Below are 25,100 nucleotides of genomic sequence, written 5' to 3'. Positions count from 1 at the left end.
CAAAGTAGGGCCTGTGCACATCGGGCACGTAAGGCAAGGTAAAGAGTAGCTTTGGCAATGGCCTGGAGAATTCGATGACTGTAGCCCATCAAATGAGGTGTATCAGAAAAGTCCACTCCAGGGCATCAATTATTCTGTTTTATTGTCTGCATTGATCGCATTAACTGGGGAAGAGCCAAAATCCATTCAGTCTGTGCTATGGAGTAGCAGTTGTAATTAAGGTCTGTTTCTCTCTAGGGGGCAGCTAATTTTGGTTTCTCAGCTGCTTTACAGTTTGACTTCAAAAGAGAGGAAGGACAGAAGAAAAGGTAAAATGCCCCTTCATGTTACCATGTTACCTATCCTACTGTATCATTGTTACTCTAGTTAATATTAACTTTGGATCCTTTTGCTTTAACAGTGTATTGGAATACTGTGATACTTACAGAATTTAGTCTCACTACCTGAAGAAAAGGTTTGCCCCGCAGGGGACCAACTACATAGTTTGTGGGGCTCCCAGCAAAATGAAAGTGTGGGAACTTTGTTTAAAAAAATTAAGAATTTGAAGATGGTGCTAGTGGAGGATGAATGCCAGCGTGGGGCCCTGCTGAGTATGGGGCCTGTGTGATGGCACAGGTCACATGCCCATGAAACTGGCTTTGTACATATGCTGAGGATGGTGTCCTTTTACCTACCTGGCACCTTAACTCCCAAAGAGTGACCAGGCCAGTTTCCTCTGCCTTGGTTGGAGCACAGCTCTTCTGTAGGGCAAGGGCAGTAAGCGGCCTGGATGTCTCCTGTTGGCCCTTCCACTTCCCTAGCTCCCTTCTCCACCTGGCTGTGTGCCCCAAGAGGCGATCTTTACCACTGGCATCAATGGTCACCTTTTCTTCTGACTTCTGGTATAATTTGGCCAGAAATCAGCAGGAGACGGGAGGGTGGGAGGAGAGTGAGGTAGGGTATTTATTCCCCTGTCCCTCCACTGGGTTGCAAGCTGCAGCTTGGTGTGTGTGTGCTAAAGACCACAGCGCCTGCCAGCTGTCCTCTCCATATCGCCACCCTCTTTGGGTTCCATCAGCCACTTCCTCCCCTCATGCCTTCAGGCCTAGGGTGGTCATGGCTTCCTGCTATTACTAGCCTTAGAGTCCTGCATCATCCTTCATTGCTTTCCTGAACCCCTGTATGACTTTCTTCTCAATAGCCTCTTCAGTAGGGCTCCTCCACAGGATCCAAGAGCAGCCTCTTTAGTTTTCTGGTTGGGCTATAACTGATTTGGTAACCCCTGGACAGAGTTTGGCCACAGCTTGCTCTGCTGCAGGGCAGAAAGAGAGAAGCTGATGGCTGTGATAAGAAGTGACTCTGCTGGGCCAGCTCCTGGTAGGCATGGGTGATCAGAAGGCAGTACCTCCACATCTACAGTGGTGGAGAACATATGTGTGAGAGCTAGACATTTGAATTCTCTGGCCTGACTTTGGGGAAGTCATCTCATCCATAAAATGAGCGAATGACAGCCCTTCACTTACAGGGCTGTTTTGAGCATGAAGCGAGATCATGTGGGCATCATGCTTGTCATAGTGTCTGGCACACAGGAAGTGCTCAAGAAGCACTGCTGCTTTTAGCATTAGTTCCATGGAGTGACCCCCTCGAGGGGATACACTTGCTACTCTTCTCTGATCTGAACTAAGGCACTGACAGCCTAGACTACACCAATAATCATCAAGTTTTCACTGATTCACGGTTGTTTGGGGTGCTATTTCTGTCTTTTCAACTAGATTGTTCTGAAATTGTTCTTATCTTATATACCTTTTAAAAAACTAATATAAGTGCCCAACCCAGTAGGTAGCACATCATAACTGGCCAAGAAATATTTCTTGGCTAAATATAAGATGACTACATAATTTATTGTTCACATCGGGACATTTTTGAGAGTGAAAGGGGAGGACTTTCCAATAATTACAGCACAACAGCAGGCATAAATGGGGACTGTCCTAGGCAATTCAGGTAAAGAAACATAGTTATTCTACTTAAGTGGGACTTAAGGCAGTTTTCAAAATACGTTTTTAAAATTTGCCAGCCTACCATATTTTGTATTCGTTTGCCTTTGGTTTATGAGATAAAAACATGAAATTTGAAAAACACAGGCAAAAATATGCTTAACACTCCTAATAGATTCTTGGCCTGAATTTGAGGCAATGGCCCAGGGCCTCTTATCAGATAGAGACCTACTTTTATACTTTGTTATCCTACTTTACACTAGGTACCTATTTATAAACTTTCTTCTGCGCCTGCTTTTAAAAAAGATAATCTCCTAATTATTGTCTTTCTTGCTATAGTGCTCATTTACACTCAAAAGATGGCAAAAATAGATTTATATACATCTGTTTTTTGGAACATCTTTGTATTTCTGGTTGCCTGGGTGACATCTCCAAGAGAATATGTGCTAATCTGCTATTACTGAAACAGAGATAAGGTGGAAACTATTTTTAGGCCTGTCTATACCTTTCCTTTTCTCCCCTAGACCATTTTATTGGTTTGTTTTTTTCTGTTTCCATTGTCTGAAGGGCATGCATAGCTTCTGTCTTAGTCCATTTTGCGTTGCTATAATCGAATAAGTGAGACTGGGTAATTTATAAAGAAAAAAGGTTTATTTGGCTCATAATTCTGATGTCTGTAAAAATTCAAGATTGGGCATCTGGTGAGAGCCTCAGGCTGCTTCCATTCATGATGGAAAGTGAAGAGGAGCTGGCGTGTGCAGAGATCACATGGCCAGAGAGGAAGCAAGGGGAGGGGGAGGTGCCAGGTTCTTAATAATCAGCTCTCCACTGAACGAATAGAGTGAGAACTCACTTACCTCCCTCCTCCACCCAGGGAGGGCATTAATCTATTCATGAGGCACCCACCCCCACGACCCAAGCACCTTCCGTTAGGTCCCACCTCCAACAATGGGGATCAGATTTCAACATAAGATTTGGTGGAGACAAACAACCATATTTAAACTATAGCAGCTTCCTTCCTGTAGTTCTAATTTGGGGTCTGGATAACTTTTTTGAAAACTGATGTGGTCATTCAGTATCTTCTTCATTCACGATAGCTAAATGTGTATTGATAGCCAATTTGTTTGGTTAGTTGATAACAATTTTTTTTTTTTTATCACAGTTTGTCTAAAACAAGCTTAGGCAAGGGATATTTTTGGTATAAAAAAAGAATATGGAGGCAATCTGTAGTTCTTTGGTGGAAAAAGTACATCCCTTCTGGAGCTGGATTAATCCGGTTTTGGTCTTAGTATTGCCACTTATTAGCTGCGAGGCCCCTGGAGCTTGTATCTTCAGGTGACAATGGAAGCAATAATAGTACCTGCCTTATGGGGTTACTGTGAAGGTTGAGAGGGTTAAGTAGAATAACACACACAAGGAGAAGATGCAGCATCTCACGAATAGAAGTGCTGATGCTGCTGTTCTTAATATCAGAGGTACAGGTGCACCCTACCTTTCAGAAAATAATCTCATACAAGATATCACAAATATTTGAATTTCCTAAAGAGATAAATTAGGGAGATCATTATTTTCTTTACTAAAATGTTTTTGTTTTTATAAACATTTCAGAGAATTTCTTTCAGTGGTGAACATCCTTGGGTGTGTTTATAGTAATATTGAAATTAAAAAGTTCTAATTTACCCCAGCAGTTTTAGGAACATAACTGTAGTGTTATCACCCATAATTCAAATGTTCAAAGGCAGCCAGGCTTAATATTTGGGGTCTTTTCTTCCCCTATTTTTACGTAAAGATTTTTGTGAAGATGTATGTATCATTTATGTGTGATACATAACTGTAGTGTTATGTAAGAGATTTTGAACATTTATTTGACTGTTGCATGTGCTTGGAGGGGAGATATTTAGCCTAATTCCAATATTTGAGATAAGGCCTTAAATACTGCAGTTAGAGATCCGAGATGAGTAATTTGGATTATATGGCAAGTTTGAGAGGAGAGATGGACTTCAATGTGTTGTTATTTAAAACTGTTGAATATTGGGGTGTTGCTCTGGCTGGGGTTCCTTTGGCTCTCACTCTTTTGCATTGTTATTGTATTTTTAAAGGCAGATTGCTGCACCATTGCTCTGGAGTTTGTCTTGCTGCCCTTGAGGATAGGGGAAGGAGAGAGGAAGCAACACTCAGACACACATGTGCACAACACACACACACACACACACACACATCTCTTTAGACATATGATCTAAATTTTCTCAGTTGTTGGAAGTGGAGGCTGGGGATGTGGGAAGTCAGTGATGTTGAGTTCCCATTGCCTCACCCTTTGGAAGACATGATGACCATTTCCATGCCAGGCCAAAGGACAAGCAGTGAGAACCAGAAGTCCATTCTAGCCTCTGAAGTTTCTTGGGAAAGCAACAGGAAGACATTTAAAGAATATGTTCCCTGGACCTTTGGTGCTGTTCCCTCTGTATCATTGTCCTCACAATTATCAAAGTAATATATTATAAAATAAAATAAAATATGCACAATATAGGAAATTAGAAAGAAGAAAGAATCACTCTTATTCCAAATATTCAAAGGCATCCTGGAGTATTTATTATCATTACTTAATATGGAGATTTTTTTCTTAGTTATGTAGTCATATTTATCTATTTTCTTACATTATTTTTTTCATTTAACCATACGTCCCAGACATTTTATCTTTTATTCTGCAATCTTTGTAGACAATGTTTTATTGCATATATAATATTTCATTGAGTGGATTATACCTCAGTTTACTTAGTCATTCCATTTTTGGTCATTTGGTCAATATTTTATTATACATTTTTGCTATTATTATTTCTATGCAATAACCTTTTTCTCCATTTAACATTATATCCTAGGATACGGTTTTAGTGAATTTAATAGATTGAAGGTTTGAACATTTAAAAAGTCTTAACACATTTTTAGCAAAAGCCAATTTGCTTTTCCGAATGGGTTAGAGCAATTCATGTTGTGAGACTGTGTCGATTTCATCTTCTTTTACCATGCCTTGACCATCATCACTTCAAAATACTTTCACTAACTAATCTAAGTGCCCAGCCTAGTAGGTAGCACATCATAACTGGCCAAGAAATATTTCTTGGCTAAATCTAGGGTGACTATATAATTTATTGTTCACATCAGGACAGTTTTGAGAGTGAAAGTGGAGTGCTTTCTAATAATTACAGCAAAACAACAGGCAGAAATAGGGACTGTCCTAAGCAATCCAAAATACTTTCATTTGTATTTCTTTGATGACTAGTGAGGCTGAACATTTCTTTTTCATATTATTATATACTAGTTGCATTTCTTCTCTTCCTAATTTTCAGTTACATGTTCTTTACCATTCGACGTTTTTCATATCAGTTAAAATAAAAAAAAATTTCCTTCAAATTTTAAAAGTAATATATGGTTGTGATAACAAGAGAAACAATTCAGGACAAAGATCCACAAAGAAGAAGCTCTGATGGCTCATTTCTTCTCCCAGGGAGCCAGTGTTAAAGGCCTGGGTGTTTCCCTACCTTTCTCCTCGTGTGTGCACACAAATACACTTCATTTCAAAGATACAAAGGGGGCTTGATATTATGAGTCATAGTATACATATTATTCTGAAACTTGCTTTATTTTTTGCTTAAAATATATATTGTGGACATAAGATCTTTATCATAACAAAATATCTTTGGCACATTTGTTACAAATATTTCCCCAGATATTAGTTTATCACTTGCCCATTTGACGTAGTTTGACATTGGCGAGTGGGCAAATGTTTCCCTGAAATTTCTTCCACTGACGGGACAGCCTGCTCTGTGCTTTTACAGGGTTTGCTACTCAGCTCTGCTGTCTGCCAGTTTTAAAAAATTCTTAACTTTCAAAAAAATCATTATTTAATCCAACTATAATTTATTTTTGTGTAGGATGAGGAGGAAATAAGGGGCCAAACTGATTGCTTTTCTCCTTTAACTTACTGACGAATTGTCCCATCACCCTTTGTAGAATGAGGCTTAAAAAAAAAAAAAAAACCTTTCATTTCCATAAAGCAAGTTATACCTTTTATGTGCACATTTTTTTTCAGCTTTAAACTAGTGGTACCATAATCAGGAGAGTATTTTTCTAAGGGAGGGAAGAATTTTCATTTACCTGGAATTAGGTAGTTACACTGAGAATAACCTGATTTCTCAGGCCCCAGATCTTTGCTTTGAACTTGAATATCAGGATGCCATGGGAGTGTGCGGTCTGAGAAGCTCAGAGTGCTTCTGCTAACGATTTGACATTTTCATCGCTCCTGTGTTGCTGTGAGGTAGGAGGGCCACAAATACGATCTCATTTTACAGGGGATGAGGCTGAGCCAATCTCAATGATTCACGCACGGTTATTCCTGCTTTCCAATCCGATAGGTCATTATTTTATGTAATTCTGTCTGTTTCTGTGGTCGTCCTTCTGATTCCCTTTCTTAGTGATAAATTTGTGTTTGAAACTTTAATCTTGGTTGGCTACTTTGATCACTATGAGGAGAATCTTAAAAAGGCGGCTCTTCCAGGAGCATTATTATTATTATTCCTATTTAACAAACATTTATTGTGAACCTGCTCTGTCCAAGGCACTATGTCAGATGTGGGAAATACAAGGTGAAAAAAACACTTTTCCTCTCCTTGAAGAATTTACTAATTACTTTAGTATTGTTGTAGCTCCTGCTATTGTCCTTCGACTTTTACAAAAGGATATCAATATTTTGTGTTGCATCTACTTGGCTGCCTTGATTGCAATGATGGAGGATGTTTTCTGTCCAGCAAGTCTCACGAGTGCATTGCATGCTGTTTCCTATTCAGAGTACTACTGTGAGGCATTTAAAACACCTGAGGACTTGACTGATGCATATTTTATAAGCTCAGATGGTCTTAGAGATCTTCAGTGTCAGTGTCCTCTGTTTCTAAATAAGTATCCTTTTTGGCCCCAATTTCTCTTCCTTTGGATGTTTAGGTTACTCGACTGGTCAACCAGGATCTAAAAATAAACCTAGAAACTTTGAGAGTATTTTCCCCCCTTGGCTGATTGATGTGTGTTTTTGTGTATGCCAAACTGCGCTGTGTAACTATTTACTTTTGCATTATGTATAGCACTTAGCAACCCACAGTGGAAATGAAAGCTAAGAGCACAGGCAGTCCCCAGCTGAGGCGGGGGAGCTGGCCTGCCCAAGTCTCAGCCAAGTCTCCTTCCCTCCCCCATCCTGTACCTTGCTGGCCTCTAGTTCCTGCTTTTTGCCTTCTCTGCTGGCGGCCAAGTGGGGACCAGGAGCAGGGGCAGGAAGGGCCCCTCCTGCCCCTACTCTTGCCCGTTGAGATTTCCCTCTGCAGGTCAGTGTGGGTGGGGTGAGGGGAAGGACGCAGGCCTTGGCCACCACTGACGTCTTGGCATTGGTGACAGTCCTGTAGGGTCAGAGGCACTGAGACGCTATGTCTTATTTGGAACTCTAAATGCATTTCCATAAAAGAAGGACACAAGTTGTGGTAGGACCCTCAAGAAAAAACTGTGACTTCTCAGGAACGCTTTCTTTAGGGTGACATAAGTCAGTGCTTACAGTGTTGCTGTTAGAGGAGAACACATTCTAAATTCTAAACATTTCAGGTTAGAAAGAAACTTAGGACACAATCAGCTTGTTACTCAAGGGACTGTCTCTAAAGTCAAAAATTGGCTTGTTCCCACGTGGGAATGTCTCTTTACATGGGACTCGGGAGTGTGCTGAATGAGCTCAGCCCTTCTTTCCTTAGCCCTCTTCTGTAGCTGTAAGAATACTTTAGTTCTCTGATTTTTACAGTAGCAATTGTACTAAAAAGTTCATACCTTGATTTTACCAGAAGGGTGGGGGAACGGCCTTGGGGAGTATAGATTTAATTCCTTGATTATTGCCTTTTAGAAAAGAATGCAAAACAAAATGTATCAGGACCATCGTTAGAGACTCTTATTTTTTTCCTTAAGAAATCCAAATTTGTTCCTTGTTAGGACTCTTGTGTGCCTCTTATTCATAATGCATTTTGGGGAACAGATTTGAAGAATATTTCTATGTATGTATGTATATATATATATATATATGTATGTGTATATATATATATATGTACACACATATATAGGCTGTGGATAAATAATTTTTTAAATGAAAAAGTTTCTTGAAAGTTGATTTATATCATCTTTCTTTAGTAAAATCAATTGTTTTTTTAAAGGGCTGGAAAGCATACATCAGCAGTTCAGAATGATTAAATAGTACTTACTTGGAAAGGGACAAAGTCTGTGAACTTACTTGTGTGGTTTTCACAGAAGGGGACAGAGCAGTAGAAGAATCAAAACCCTCCAGCCTCAGGTGAATTTTCTTTCCAACCTCAGAAGGGGTGGGCCCACTTGACACAGGAAGCGTCATAGGAGAGTGGTTTGAGTAATGAAAGAAAGCTTATGGATTGGGCTTAGCTGTTGTCTACATACCGAAAGACAGAATGGTCTACAGAAACTCTCCTAATTCCACAGCCTCTGCATTTTCTTGCAGAGTGCATGCATTACACATAGGACACCTCCCCTACAAGAACAAGGAGCTGCAGACATAGCTAGAGCTATAGACTGCAATTTAAGAGGAGGCTAAGCTTCCAGCAGTTGCAGACAAAGAGAGAAGTCTTAGAGGCTGTCATGTCAGCCCTGGTATATGAAATTAACCAGCCCTGAAGGTTCAGTGCAGGACCCTAGAGGATCAGGGCACACTGCAGGATAAGGATGAGAACAGGGATGTGTCCACACATCCGAGACACTTTCCTGTGCTACCCACAGCTGTAGTATATATGTGTATATATATATATATCTATATATATATGCATGCTAATAGTTTTACACGTATTGTGTAAAAATATATTTATACTTAACCATTTAGAAAATTGTTGTTCTGCTGGTGTGGTGGCTCACGCCTATAATCCCAGCACTTTGGGAGGCTGAGGCTGGAGGATCACATGAGGTCAGGAGTTTGAGACCAGCCTGGCCAACATGGTGAAACCCCCCCACTACTAAAAATACCAAAAAAATTAGCCGGGCATGGTGGTGCACACCTGTAATTCCAGCTACTTGGGAGGCGGAGGCAGGAGAATTGCTTAAACCTGGGGGGCAGAAGTTGCAGTGAGCCGAGATCACACCACTGCACTCCAGCCCAGTTGACAGAGTGAGACTCTGTCTTAAAAAAAAAAAAAAAATTGTTGTTCTAGATGGGCCATCTTGGTGGTAAAGGACTAGGATGTCACTCAAACTAATTTGAGTAACAGGGGTTCTTGTAGCAATGACTCTCTCATTGATTCAGACCTCACTATGTGCCAGACACTGTTCCGAGTATATTATCTCATGGAATCTTCTTGCCCATCCTGGGAGGTAGTGTGCTATTATTCCCACTTTACTATGGAGGAGCAGGCATAGAGGATGTTCTCTAAGGCAGCTGTGTGCGAAGTGGGAGTCAGGAGTCGCACCCAGGAGGCCACTCTGGAGCCATGATTTCTAACTACTGTTCTAGACCTGTTCCTGGAAAAGATTCCATGACAGTGAATCAAAGTACAGCTGGACCTCATGGGGTTCAAAACAGGGGACTGGAAAATCGGGAATGGAGCCATTTTCTTTCTCACAGGTCATGTGGTCTCTGCTCAATTAGCCCCTCTTCTTCTCTGCTGTCTTGTTTCTTTATCTTACATATGGTGCCTGAAGGGTCAACCAAACCCATAAGGCTGTACCATGAGACTTCAATTTCCCTCAGCAGCTCCTGGCATAAATTTATAAGCAAGAGATTTCTATTAGTCCAGCTCACTGAGTCAGGCAACACAAGCTGTTGGAGCCCGGGCAACAAAATAATTACCTGCCTTTGTGTTGCTGTTTATCTTAGTTTCATTGGTGGCCAGTTCCCTGAGCAGGGGATTGTGGGAAAGACAGTGCACACTGGAATGGGAAGTAGTTCATAGCAAGAAATTAACATCTCTGGTACAAACTCATTGTATACTTTGATAAACATTTTTTGTTATCTTTACAAAGTTTCAACTTAAAATAATCTATATGTATCTATATCTATACAGTCTATATCTCTTTAGGTTACAAATGATAGAAACCTGATTCAAAGGGGCTTAGAAAAAAAATCAAATTAATTGGTTCACGTAATTGTAAAGGCAAAGGCTTGCCTGGATCAAGGTCTCAAGCAATATTATCAGAAATCTATCTCTTGGCTCTATGTTCCTCTGGATTGATTTTATCCTCAGGCACGTCCTCTCCACATTATATCAAGATACCATCAGAAGCTCCAGGCTTATCTGTTCGCTGAACAATCCCAGCAGAGAGCTTCTCTTTCCCCATAGTTACAGCAAAGTTCCCAGGTTTGATTCTCATTGCCCTGAATTGGTTTCATGCCTATCACTCAACCAAACATGGCAGCCAAGCTGAGTGGTCAGGCCTGGGTCATTGTCCATCCCTGGGAAGGGGTTAAATCTCCTTCCACTCCCCACACATGCATTGAAGCACATGGACTGGGAATGGGGGAGTGTGGTCTCCTGTAACAATTGACATGTTAGTACCACAAGAAATGGGAAGGGATACTGTCCATGCAAAAACAACCCACATCACTAGTGAACATTTGCAGATCTATTACAAATAACTGGACAGCTGTAATAAAGGCTTTGGGGCCCAGGAAAAGCAGACTGGACCACAGGCTGATTCTTATGTGACAAATTTAAAGACCTAGGAAATCCAAAGTGCAGGGGTAGGCCTACATCCTCTGTGGTTTTTTTAGGTTATAATTCTGAAAGATGATGATATTAAGTCAAAGAAAATGGTTATTAGGATTTGCAACTTTTTGAGAAAGGCAATCACAGGATGGTTTTGTCTTTACTTTTTGATCAAGTAGAAGGATAAGACTTGAAGGGCTCTTGCTAGGTGCCCCCTATTTGAAATCTAAGCTGTTCTGGCATTAAAATGACTTTGGTAAATTACATACAGGCTTTGTGTAAACCTTCACAGTGCCTAGGATTTAAAACCCAGTTTATTTAGCTAATGATTAAAATCCCCAGTTTATATATCAACGATCTTAATACTCACTGGGAAATAATTGCTTGGTTTTTAACTATATAATCAGGAACTAAGTATATAATCAGGGACTTGAAGTCCTGTGGAGAATAAACCAGCAAGTCTTCACGCTTGCGGATATAGTTTGAGTCTACACGACCTCAGATGTTCAGTAGCAGCTTGTGTGTATGTGTCTGTATGTGTATGCGTGTGTGTATTTGTAGATATAACTTTGTACTAACAGAATTGCCATATCTCTTTGCTTACTCCACCTGCTACAATGATCCCAGATGTCCATTGGAACAAATTATCAGCTTATTTTGCCTATCAAATTTTTCAGGCAGTTGCCTTTTCGCTTATTTAAAAATTTGTATTTAAGGGATTAAAAAAGTCCCCTAATATGCCAAAATGTTTCTCTTCTGTTGATTTTCATGTAATGTTGACCTTCATATTTAAAAATTGTTATTTCTTTGCATGCTGTCTTGAGGTTTTTCAATTGCAAACAACAGTGAGATAGGCATTGAGGGGGTCAGAGTGCCTCCCAGCTACTCTAGAGGCTGAGGCAGTAGGACTGCTTGAGCCCATGAGGTCAAGGCTGCAGTGAGCTGTGACTGCACCACCGCCCTCTAGGCTGAGTGACATAGTGAGAGCATGTCAAAAAAAAAAAAAAAAGAAAAGAAAAGAAAAGAAAAAGAAAAGAGAAGAAAAGAAAAAAGAAAAACAACCAACATGGGCTCTAGGGTCTGACTGCCTGGGTGGTGTCTTGCTAGCTACATCACTATGGGCAAGTTACTTAACCCTTCTGAGCCTTTATCTCTAATAGTTTTATATAATTTTCCTAACACTGTGTGGTATGGACTGTCATTATTTTCTCTTTTAAGAGAGAATTGGGTGTTAGGGAAATTATATAAAACTATTGGAACTGTGCCCATCCCGTAGTAAGCAAGCACTCACTAGGTGTTAACTATTAATAGGATTTGAACAGGCAGAGAAAGGGGTAGAGTGTGTTTAGGGAGAAGAGAGGTGGCAATCGTTGGCAAGGACAGTAGAGGGGAGGGAAGGCACAGGGACAGCTGGGAGATTGGCGTGGAGCTGAGTCCACGAAGGTTCCTTTCCTCTGAGTCTGTATTTTCCAAAGAGTCTCCCCTTATTCATCTGGTTTCCCCAAAAGGACTTCAAAGCCCAAGAGAAGCACATCCGGCTCCACCTGACAATATGTTTCCCAGGATACTCAAGTAAAGTGGCCTTCTGGTTCATCAATCAGTGTCTTGAGCATTTAGTTGGCATGAATTGGTCCCCTAGGGTCTCATCACCCCCAAGTGAACTGATAAAATCAAATTCCTGCATGTGCAGAGCTGAGGACCAGGCCTTGGACCTGTAGTGACCCCTGAGGGGCACAAGAATTGTGAGGCCCAGCTGGAAACTGAGAGCTCACCTCTCTCTCCTCTCCCTTGATCTTGCCATTAAACTTTCATAACTGCGACGAACTGCATCCCAGACATCCAGTGGGATTGGGCAGAGCCTGGTGTGCAGAAGGAGGAGCTCAAGAAGTGCTTCTGCAGTGGAGGAAGAGCAGTCGCTGCTGCTGAGGCAATGGGCAGTGGAGCGGGGCTGGGGGGTCATGCCTCAGAAGCTGGGCTCTGGGTTCTGCTCCCTTTTTCCACTTGCTAGGTGCCTTTGGAAAAATCCCTTAACTGAGCCTCAGATACCTCATCTGTGCAATAAATATCAAATCCGAAGGCGGAAGACTGCTCCATGTCCTCTGGTGTTCCTGCCCACTCTGACACATGTGCCATAACAAGGGTACCCCCAGAAAGGGTTAGGGGTGTTAGGGCACAAAATATTTCCTCCCTGTGGAACTCAAGGGGAGCTACAGGGTAGTTTCTGCCTTCGTCTCTGCACTAATTGCTTCATGTTTGCTTTCCTTGTTGCCCTGTTTGAAATGTAAGCTGTGTTGTTGGGTGGAGCATTAATTGTGAGAGGAGGATGGACGCAATTTTTTTTTGTATTACCTACTGTGCCCGTCACAATTCTGAGCATTGAAAAGGGCTCAATATACATTTGTTAAAATGAATTGAATATTATTGCCTAGCAATCAATGAATTACCTCACATTCTTACTCAAAAGACATTATTTGCTTCATTTACAGTATAGCAATAATAAGAAAAACACTACAAGTAAAATTGATTCTTTTGAAGAATAGAGGATGAGTTTTAAGAGCTATGAGTTCTGTTTCAGAGTTGCATTTACTTAGTTACAGCTCGTGTTAGCTTGTTATAAGATGCTTTATTATTTAGAAGTCATTCTCCCATCCCCAGCTTCAACTCCATAAGATAGAAAATTAAAACATTGATTTTGTTTTAAAATTCAGGCTCCCTCCCACACAGCCCCATTTGTAAGAGTGAAAGGTGTTAATACTGCTAAGTTGCCCTTCATGTAATTTGGATAAATGCTGCTCACATCTTTATTTTTCTACCCTTTCTTCAAAGGGGCATTCATTTCTAGTCTGAGACTAATGTGGGAATCTATTACACTGGTCAATAAATGAACAGCCTGTTCTTATACATACAAGAATTCCAAAGGCTCTCATTTTAGCCACACAAAAGGAAAACAAAACACACACATCAAACACCTCATTTCCACTTGTTCAAAGCTTCCAAGAATAAGGTTATGGTTGCGATATATTCCTAGGCCTTCCTTTGTGAATGCATAGGCCAGCAACACAATCTGGAAATAATTCCCCTCACAAGCTAATACTGTTAGGACTCGGCTTTCTGCCCTGGATCCAGTGCAGCCTTCGTATATAGAGGGCTGCTAATTCACCACTAAACCAGGTGTCAGCTAGAGGCCTGCAGACACCCTTTATTTGACTTGTAGTGTTTTAAAAACTTGTAAAAATTTGCTGCTAACTTAAAAGAGGATATTTTATAAAAATGAGGATTTCAGGCTTCTCCTGAAAAATCATAATATCTGCATATAATACTGGGTCCAGTTCCTGCCTGGCAGCAATTGGAGAGCTGAGTGATGCGTGTTCTCTTTAGAGAGGATGCATGCACAGCGGTCCTCACCCTTCTGTCTGTCACACATCCTGACTGGCTTCACGTGCCCACATGTCTGCCTGCTCCTTTAAGCATTTTTGAGGGTTTTTGTTGCTGGTCGCGCTATAAAGTATACATAACATAAAATTTACCATTTTAACCATTTTTAAGTGTACAGTTCAGTGGCACTAAGTACATTCACATTATTGTGCAACCATCACCACCATCCATCTCCAGAACTTCTTCATCTTCCCCAACTCAAACTCTGTAACCATCAAACAACAACTCCCCACTTCCTCCTCCCCACAGCCCCTGGTGACCACCATTCTGCTCTATGAATTTGACTACTCTAGGCACCTCATATAAACGAAATCATACAATATTTGTCCTTCTATGACTGGCTTATTTCACTTATCATAATGTCCTCAAGGTTCACCCATGTTGTAGCATGTGTCAGAATTTCCTTCCTCTTTAAGGCTGAATAATGTCTCACTGTATGTATATACCACGTTTTGTTTATCCACTCATCTGTTGATGAACTTTTGGGTTCCTTCCACCTATTGGCTAATGTGAATAATGCTGCTGTGAACATGTGTGTAAACTCTCTGAGTCCTTCAAGCATTTATGTTTCTTGACGATTTTCTCAACAATTTCCCAGCTCTGCTCTTGTAACTCCAGCTTTTGTTTCTCTCACTGGTGCCCCAAAGCCTAAACATTCCAGGACTTCAGCTTAAATAATTAACTTTTGAGGAAGCATTGAAAAACATTCTTCAAGATATCTCAAGAAAATGACTTGGGTTCTTTAAAATTGTTAAAAGCAGTTGCTGTGGGATTTTCAAGATTTAATGTCACATTAATAAAAGAATCTGGATATAACATTTTGTGATTTATTCCTCCTTGAGTTTAGTTACGAAAAGCTCCTATTTGAGGAAGACATTTGCAATATATTTGATTGTTTTGATCTGAACAAAACTTGTTCATCTTGGTTCGTGTGCTATGTATGCTAAAGAGGGCTTTTGTTGTAAGTGTTGATAAGTGAGGAATATGAAAATAATTTAGGTTTTATTTCCAAATTTTCATGTTACATTAAGCTAGGAAATGTGTGATTATTTTCAGTGAGTATTAAATGGAAAGGACAAAATACAGTTTTTGCTCTTTGTTTTCAGAGACTGCTATTTCTTTTTCTTTCTCTTCTTCTTCTTCTTCTTCTTCTTCTTCTTCTTCTTCTTCTTCTTCTCTTCTTCTTCTTCTTCTTCTTCTTCTTCTTCTTCTTCTTCTTCTTCTTCTTCTTCTTCCTCTTCCTCTTCCTCTTCCTCTTCTTCTTCTTCTTTTTTTTTTGTCTTTGAGACAGAGTCTTGCTCTGTCTTGCTCTGTTGTCCAGGCTGGAGTGCAGTGATGCGATCTCAGCTCACTGCAACCTCTGTCTCCTAGGTTCAACTGATTCTCCTGCCTCAGCTTCCTGAGTAGCTGGGATTACAAGTATGCACCGCTTTGGTAATTTTTTTGGTAATTTTAGTAGAGATAGGGTTTTTTTTTGGTAATTTTTGGTAATTTTAGTAGAGATGGGGTTTCACCATGTTGGCCAGGCTGGTCCCAAACTCCTGACCTCAGGCAATCTACCCACCTTGGCCTCCGAAAATGCTGGGATTACAGGTGTGAGCCACCGTGCCCAGCCGAGAGATTGCTATTTCTGATTTTTTTTTTATTAATGACTACATCAACCTAAATGTCATTATCTGACAGAAGCACATGGCAATTCAACTTTATTATTATGGGAACAAAATCTTGATGTCAAGATTCAAGGATCTATTGTGTATCTTGATATGGGCATATTATCTCTTGATAAGGACTTGGCTCTCCCTGTTTACTTATGTTAAAATGAATACATTTAAATTTCAAGACATGTAGGGGAAATCCCTAAAGTTAAGATCTAACATTCTTGTCTCATCTAAGTGTGTTGTACTTTGGAATGTTCTTTTCCACCTGCTCCCCATTCTCTAAAGATACTGTTAGTGACTGTGTGAAGGAATTTTTTCCCTTGACAAGTCTTTGGTGCCTTGGACTATTGGTGTAGCATGGATTAGTAAAGGAGGCCATTTTTACTACTCAGGACTGTTTTGTTTGCAGGAGACAGATATCTAATTCAAATTGCTTAAACAAAATAGCTTGCATAACTGAAAATTCCAGAGGTGGAATTCAGATCCATTTGGATCAAGGTGTACAAAGAATGTTAGGAACCTGTCTTTCTCACACTTTCTACCTCCCATCTCTGCTTTCATCTGTGTTGACTGAATTCTCAGTTGGTTCTCTCCAATATGGAAGCCAACATGGCCATCAACAGCTCCAGGTACACAACACCCTCACAATTAACAAGCTTAGAAAAGAAAAAAACTTCTATAGTAGCTCTTGACAAAATTACCAGTGAGAGATGAAGTCAGTGTTGGGTTACATGCTCATCTCTGAGCCAATCACTGTGGCAGGGGATGAGTATCATAACTGGCCAAACCTAGTTCATGTGGCCATCATGGTACAAGAAACTGAGGAGTGGCTGGTTAAATTCCAAGTGTTTGGGAGGGCAGGGTCTGGTGCCCTCCCTCCTCACAGGGAGGGTGGGGTCTGATGTCAGAACAAGAAAAAAGATGCTTCAAAACTCTCTTAGGAGAAAGACCAGTTTTATTCATCCTTGTTTCTTTTAGGGTGAATGACACAAGGCCTACCAAAGTTGCTCAATTATGGTTGCTGATTAAATGAATGTATAAGGAGTGATTGAAGAGAGTTTAATTGAAGAATTATTTCTATGGGGTCAGTAAGGTTAAGGGAAACCAGCGAGGGATGATTAAGCACCCCAGGGTCAGCAACTTGGGAAGCTGTAAGAATCCTCAGGCCAAAAGAGGCCGGGGGGGAATAGTTCCTTGAGAAAGGATTAGCTGGAGAGGGAAGACTGGCAGGAGCTGAGCCTGGGGTTAGAGGAATGCACCATTGTCAAAATGGGGCCTGGTAAGGAGGAAATTGGGAGGATAAATACCCCAATTGCTCTCTCATCCCACCCTCCACCCTCTGCAGTCCTTCCCATTACCTCAGCCCATCTAGAAGCCAGAGGGTAAGGGACATAGTTAATTTAGCACATGAAGATCAGTCTCCAGCGATCTGGATGGGCAACTGGAGGTCATCCCAATCTTCTTTCTCACTCTCAGTTCTCTTTTGACTTAGTCCTAAAGCATATCTTGGATGTATTCATGCCCCACCCACCACCTTTCATACCCAAACACAGACTATACTTATTTTACTGCCTCATGCCACATGCCCTTTGCAGGGGCACAGAGATGGCTGTGCAGGAAGTGCCGTGCACATTGTGTGAATCACGTCTTCTGAAACTGTCCGATTCACAGTGTGTTCTGTGGCCTGGCGTTTGCATTACATTGTGATTTGTGTTGGCTGCTGGTGAGGGTGGGAGAGTTCAAGGAAATAAGAAATAAAGAGATAGGGTGAAGGCTTGTCATGTCATTATTTAAAATTAGGAAATAATGGCCTGTTTAGTTTCAGGGGTGAAACTTTGATTTCTCAGGTTATCAGACAGATGCTGTCAGAGCAGAGAGCAGGAAGACCAAGGTTTCAGTGCTAAAAATGATGAAATCAGTTGATGAGAGTCTTGTATAAGGAAGTACTTTTGAAAAGAGGTTATTGATGATTGCCAGAGAGGAATGCTAACAAGTAAGCAATATCCAGCTTCATGGAGGCATCCAGAACTGCTGGCCTTGGACTTCATGACCCACGCAACTTCTGATGAAACAGCATCTACATGTTTCACCGGGAAGGGATCTGGAATAAATATCTTATGATGAGCCACAGAGCAAGCCACACAGCACAAAGCCAAGAGCAAGAAATAATACGATCACCATGCACTTAAGCACCCACATGGTTGGACCTGGGTGTGGGGGCCTTTGGTTGTGAGTAAGGACCCTGGCTTACAGGCTTGTTGTACAGATGCGTGAAATAATAGGTGGAAAATGCTCACAGACTATCAAGTGCAGCGTGAATGTTAGATGCCATTCACTATTTTTTTTTCCTTCTGTGCTAGTTCCTCTGTGGTTCCTAACTGTTAGTCTCACTTTTTAAAAATGTTTAGGCTGTGGGACTTAGGTAAGCGAATACTATGAAATGTAGGTAAGCTATCTGGGAACTGCTGGTCTTCTTAAATCTCTAACATACATGACTTCCGGTGATGCTCATGTTTTCAGGGCTGTAATTGTATTTCCCAGAAGTCATCCACTATGTTCAGTATCTTTCCCCTTAAAATTCATGTGTTGAAGTCTTAGGCCCCTAGTACCTCAGAATGTGACTATATTTGAAGATAGGGTCTTTAAAGAGGTAATTAAGGTAAAATGAGGTCATCTTGTTACCAGTGGAGGGTGTCCAGGTTCTTGGCGTTTTGAACAAATAATTGGACAAAATGCACAAACAAAGCAGGGAAAGAATGAAGCAACAAAAGCAGAGATTTATTGAAAACAAAAGCACACTCTACAGGGTGGGAGTGGGCCCCAGCATAGGGGCTCAAGAGCCTGGATACAGAATCTTCTTGGGTCCAAATACCCTCTAGGGGTTTCCCATTGGCCACTTGGTGCTCACCTCATGTAAAGGAAGTGGTGGCCTGCCATCAGTCTAATTGGTTGCAGAAAGCAACCAACCAGAGGCTGAAGTCAAGTTTCAAAGTTCACACTCCTATACAAATGTCTGATTGATTGCAAAAATCAACCAATCACAGGTACTTTCAATTTCCCATCTGCTGTGCAGAAAAGGTGGGGGTTTGCAAAGGGAGTAGTCTCTGGTTCTTTTGTTACTTAGGCTGGAAAGTTAGGATTTTCCTTTCAATTCAGTTCTAGGAAGTCAGCATGAAATGGCCTTAGGTTCCCTGCCTCCAGACCCTATTTTTCTGCCTCAGTCCTGGTGGGCCCTAATCCAATATTGGTGTCCTTATCGGAAGAGGAGATTAGGACACAGTTACACACAGGGGAGACAACGTGAAGACACAGGGAGAGGATGGCCACCTACAGTCGAGAGAGGCCTTAGAAGAAACCAACCCTGTGGTTGTGAGAAGCCAGTGTGAGTGCTCTTGAAAATTGATCTTTGCTCTTCAGCCTGCTGGCCTTGTTTTAGCCTCATCCCTTGGACCAGTATTTACCCCATAAGATTCTTCTTTGAATTTACCTTTTAGATCTTTGGATCAGTTTCCTGCCCTTTAGTGCCTACTCATGTGACCATACTCTTCTTTATTAGAGGCAGGGGGACAAATGTTCAGGTTTACCCAGGCCTGGGGAGATTCCTGGGATGCAGGACCTTTAGGACTAAACCTGGGATGTTCCTAGGTAAACTGGAATTAGTTGTTCACCTTGATAAGAGAGAAGCTTTGGCAAGATTTATTTTTTTTTTTTTTTGAGCTTACTGGCTTTGTTGAAAGATGACTAGTCTAACAGGATGTTATAACTATTGTTACAATTATTGTCTTTGAAATGTTTATACACATACATTTAGAAACTATTTTGAAATGGGTGCTTCCACCATGAGGTAAGCCAAATAATGAAAAAAACAGACTCAGATACCTTTCACTTCCATTATCTCCTACTTAGTTTCATTTTAACAAGAATATTGACTTGAGTTTGTATTATTAATAATTTCATACATTTCAGGGTGTACATGTTGAGTAATTATCTCCCCAATGCTTCTAAGCATTTGCGTCAGTTAACTGAACCTTTTAATGAACCCACTAACAATGTCCTTGGCATTGTATAAAATATAAAATTGGAGCCAGTCCCTAGTCAATGGGTTTTAGCTGGTCCGAGCCTAACAGATGCTGAAAATCAAAACACAGGTCCAAGTTGGTTTACCTTTTATGGCCTCATTTTGGGCAATTGGAAAAAAATGAGGTGTTCAGTTCTTTAGATCAAGTAACAAGGGCTCCTGCCTCACCATCAGAACACGTGTTCTTTATTCACATCTCACTGGCCCAGCTCAGTTCTTTAGCACAAGCCACCCACCACATGTGGTCCTGCCTCCCTCACTCCATCTGCCACCCTCTATCTCTCGCACCCTTCTCAGTGTCTTCCTGGATGGGGCAGGAGGAAGTACTGGACACATTCCCAGCTCCATTTGACCATTGTACCACCCTCATATCATGTGACACAGGCCTTACTTTATACTCAACAAAACATACATTATTGCTAAAGCCAAGGCAGGCTGAAGTCCAAGCTAACTTCTCTGTTTTCCAGGGCTACTGCAACAAATTAGAACAAATTGAGTGGCATAAAACAACAGAATTGTAGTCCCTTACAGTTCTCTGGAGGTTAGAAGCCTGCAATCAGATGCCAGCTGGGCCCTGTTCCCTCCAATGGCTCTAGGGGAGACTCTTCTCTTGCATCTCCCTAGCTTCTGGTGGTTTCCAGCAATCCTTTGTGTTCCCTGTCGTGTGGACACATCACTCCAATCTCTGTCTCCATCTTCCTATGACATTCTTATCTCTGTGTGTCTGGGTCCAGATTTCCCTTTTATAAGGACACCAATCATTGAATGAGAGACTTCCCTGATCCAGTATGAACTCATCTTAATTGATTACATCTATCAAACTTTCTTTCCAAATAAGGTCACATTTACAGGTACTAGGGGTTAGGACTTTGGAAGATAAAATTCAGCCCATAAGAATGTCTTACTGTAAATCCCATGAAGAAGAGAATTTGCTCATTAATAGAATTTGGTGAGATCTCGACCACACACTCAAGATACTAACAATCGCTGGCTTCGAAGCAGAATGGAGTAGTGGAAATAGTCAGGATGTGGAGGCAGATGTGTTTAAATCCCAGCCTTAGCACTTGTTTGAGAGACCTTAGGCAGATCACTTCCCTTTTCTGGTCCTCAGTTTCCTTATTTATAAAATGAGTACAGTATCTACCTTACAGAGCTATTAGGAGGTTCACATAAGACGAGTTATACCAAGCATCTGGTACAGTGCCTGGTACAGACTAAGTGCTCATTTAATGCTATTTCCTACTTCCCTTTTAAATTGAGCTGATTTCATGTAAATAAAGTTGCAAATTTCATCGTATTCTTAATAGAATTTAGAAGTAAAAACTCTCTGGCTAATATTGAGGTTATTAGCCAGTCTGAACATCATCTAAGTTTTGTATTTGAAGAGTGATCCTTTTGGAGTGTGATTGATAATTTTGGATATACAACAGGAAATTCCTTTCATCATAAACGGGGTGGTGAAATGTCCGTCACTGGATACTTTATAGATACTCAAATACCTGGGCTCATTTATAAATAATTGCCTTAGGGATGTGATTGGAATTGATTAACCCTGATGAATTCTTGCCACTCTGGGCTCATCTATCTTATCTTCAGGAATTTGTAGGATATTAAGCTATTTAAGGGCAGAGTTTGTTTCTTTTCATGAACTGTCACATCAGTTAGGAATTGTGTTTGACTGCAAGGTAGAGAGTTGACTTCAGTGGCTCAAAAGCACAGGATTTGTTTTATTTGCTCTTAGAAAAAATACTGGCAGGTAGTAAGACCAAGGAATGTATGGCTATGTTTTGGTCACTGGGGACCCAGGAAACTTGTGGTTTTCTGTTCCATGTTTACTGCATATTTTTGTTCTTAAGACAGCCTTATAGTCCAAGATGGCTTTTGGGGGTCAAGCCAATGTTCCAGGTAGAAAGATGGAGAAAAGAAGAAAGAGGCAAAGGGCCATCCCTCCCAGCTGAGTCAATCCTCTTGAGGATCTTTACCCAAAGCCTACCTTCTGTTTCTGTTTTTTAATCTTACCAACCATACTTACCTTTAAGGAAAGCTGAGGGAATGTAAATATTTTTAGCTGGGCACTTTGCTACTCAATAATGTAGTTAGGAGAGAAGGGATATGTTGGCAGCTAGCAATCTCTGAGTCAGTTCTCTCAATGCATTTGATAACCCCCTTCATGATGAAAAGCATTTCCTACTGTCTAATCAAACTATGATTCAGACCCCAAAACAGTCACTCTTAAAGAACAAAAAGAGTAGTTCTTTCTAGAGCACCTAGGATAGTTCTTTAATTCATCAGCATTTAGTGAAGTCATTCATTTATACAACAAATGGTGACTTTTTTTTTTTTGTTTGGGGACAGGGTCTCACTCTGTTGCTCTGGCTGGAGTGCAGTGGTGTGATCATGGCTCATTGTAGCCTCAACCTCACGGGGCTCAGGTGATCCTCCCTCCTCAGCCTCCTGAGAAGCTGGATCTGCAGGTGTAAATAGTGACTTTTGTGTGCCTACTAAATATCTGGCAATGTGCAAAGCTCTACAGTTAGAGCAATGAGGGAGACAGACATAGTCCCTGCTCTCATATAGTTATAGTCCAGTGGAGGGGTAGAGGTGCATAAGTCAAAGAAGCACGTGAAGACATGAAGAATTCCTATTGTGATAACAAGGAATGATGTGAGAGGTGCAAAAAATGGAACTGTCTTAATTGTAGAACTAAGGAAGGCTGCTGACTCCATGGATGAGTTGGGATTTGATGGATAGGTAGGAAATAACTAGTTGAAGGGGATGTGTGGGTAAATAGCATTCCAGTAATTCCAGGCATTCCAGGAAGAAGGAATAGTACAAAGGGAAGGTCAATGTGGGAGGAGCATGGAAAAAGGCTGTTGCTGTGACTGGAGCACAGGGAGCAAGAGGAAGCACATTATGAAGTGAGGCAGGGACCAGACATGTGGGGATATGTTAGGCATATTAAGGACTTCAGTCTTCCTACTAAGAGCAGTGGGAAGCCACTGAGTTTTAAGTTGGGAGTGTTACCAGAAAGGGGTCCTGATGCAGAGGGTTCTTAGATCTCACACAAGAAAGAATTCAGGGCGAGTCCACGGAGTAAACTGAAAACAAGTTTATTAGGAAAGTAAAGGAATAAAGAATGGCTACTCCATAGGCAGAGCAGCCTCGAGGGCTGCTGGCTGCCCAGTTTCTATGGTTATTTCTTGATTATATGCTAAATAAGGGGTAGATCATTCATGCCTCCCCTTTGTAGACCACACAGAGTAAGTTCCTGATGTTGCCATGGCATTTGTAAACTGTCATGGCACTGGTTGGAGTGTAGCAGTGAGGACGACCAGGTCACTCTCATCACCATCTTGGTTTTGGCTGGCTTTTTTTTACTGCAATCCATTTTATCAGCAATGTCTTTATGACTTGTATCTTGTGCTAACCTCCTATCTCATCCTGTGACATAAAATGCTTTAACAGTCTGGGATTGCAGCCCAGGAGATCTCGGCCTCATTTTACCCAGCCCCTATTCAAGATGAATTTGCTCTGGTACCAACACCCCTGACATTTTCCCCCTCCCTTTTATAAGAGAACCCTTAATCCTAAGGGTTGTAAAGGGACAAAGATTCATCTTCTGTAACTTCTTCAGGCTGAATAGGGGCAATGATATTCCTGCCTAACTATTAGGGTCTCTTGTGTTCAGGGTAGAGAGGAGCTCAGTCAGAAAGCATCAGTATGGTGAGGGCCATTCATAACTCCAAGGTTTGACAAAAGGTGATATCTGGAAGATTAATAATTGTTCAATTTAAGAAAACATTCAGTAAGCTTATCCTGCATTCCTACACAGAGTACAACAACACTATATTCTACAACAGTAAGGCAAAATAAGTAAAATTATCCGAAGAAACTAAATAAGAAGGCTTATGAACTGGCCAACTGTGAAACCATGCTGATATGGGGTTGCTAGATGATTACAATGTGCCCAGAATTAGAATATTGATTCAGATTTTTACATTACCCATCCCTCTTGTTTCTTCTGAGCATCAGTCAGAGATCACTGGTTGGTTCACAGCAATAAGCAAGGTTAGCCTAAATTGCAGAAACAAACTCAAAAACAACTAAGACTAAAATCTAATAACAGGTATACCATAGTTCTTGAAATATAATTTTTCTTTTTTTCTTCTCCAGTTTCCCATTTTTACTAACAACAAATCCTGGTAAGACTGATTTGCTTTATTACACTTGGCATGATTACTTGTATAAAGTGCAGCAAGAATAATTATTTTTCACCTAAGCTCTTTAAATTGACTTCGATGGAACTCTGTTCCATAGACAGAATCTCAGATAAGACTTTTTTTTTTTTTTAAGCCAAGCCCAGCTGTGGGTTTGTACCTTCAAATACCTATGAGTTGGGTAAACTTCTCTCCTCTTGAGGTCCCAAGATAAATTGGGGCTCCTGGGCCTGTTAGAAAGTGACATTTTTTACTTACCACAGGTCAGGAACCCTGTACATGGTTTGTAGACAAGGTGTGAGACCAGTTTTCCCAAGGGGCTTCTAATGGCTCTATGTTGGCTCAAGTCAAGTTTGATTCCTTAAAGGAAAGCACACCATTCCACACAACACCTTGGTAAAATAACCGGTTTCTCCAATTGTGTCCTATTACAAAAGAAAAAAGATTCTTATTGTACTGATGCAAATAACTATATTGCCATAAGTTAAGAATACTCACAACTGGTTTCCAAATTCTGGAGAAATCGGGTAGAGAGAAACAAATGTGCTCGAAATTTTGTCACAGAAGCATACTTTACTCAGTTGTTAAAAGCTATAAATAGCTCAAAAGAAAAGTTTCCTTGGCTCTGGAAAACAAAAAGATTTAGCAACGTTTTAAGCAAAAAAGTAAATAAAAGATTACTTCAGTTTTTTATTAGTTCAGTCCATGCAGTTAACTCCTGTTCTGCTTGAACAGAACTCCTGTTCTGTCATAAATATTTGAGCTCTCCATGAGAGTCTTGAAAGTTTTTCCTCTATTCTAATCTCACAGTCTCCAAAGTTATCAGAAACTTGCATTTAAGAATGTCTGTCAAAGTCCTGTAGCTGATTATAAACCACCTTTTGAAGAGGATCAACACAAGATAATAATCATCTGTGGATGGCAAAAAGTTTTAGGACAGCCACTATTAAAGCCACAATTAATAAGGAAATTTGGTTACTTCTGTGGTATGTAACAATTTC

The 25,100-nt window shown here is 40.8% G+C and overlaps 1 protein-coding gene across 5 annotated transcripts in view; it reads left to right on the top strand.

Annotated features, from left to right (window-relative positions):
• The window catches only part of NCALD (neurocalcin delta), a 447,618-nt gene that overhangs the window by 8,650 nt on the left and 413,868 nt on the right, over positions 1-25,100 (top strand). The window contains exon 1 of one of the 5 annotated variants that reach the window (XM_058444299.1): positions 237-308. The exons of the other annotated variants lie outside the window; for them this stretch is intronic. The gene's annotated coding sequence lies outside the window, so the exon portion shown is untranslated. Of the gene's footprint in view, positions 1-236; positions 309-25,100 lie in introns of those variants that run through there. 5 annotated transcript variants of the gene reach the window in all.

Source organism: Hylobates moloch, unplaced genomic scaffold (genome assembly GCF_009828535.3).
Source record: "Hylobates moloch isolate HMO894 unplaced genomic scaffold, HMol_V3 SCAFFOLD_9, whole genome shotgun sequence".
In the NCBI taxonomy this organism is placed as follows: domain Eukaryota; kingdom Metazoa; phylum Chordata; class Mammalia; order Primates; family Hylobatidae; genus Hylobates; species Hylobates moloch.
The sequence above is the reverse complement of the archived record's forward strand: the minus strand, read 5'-3'. Positions and strand labels throughout refer to the sequence as shown.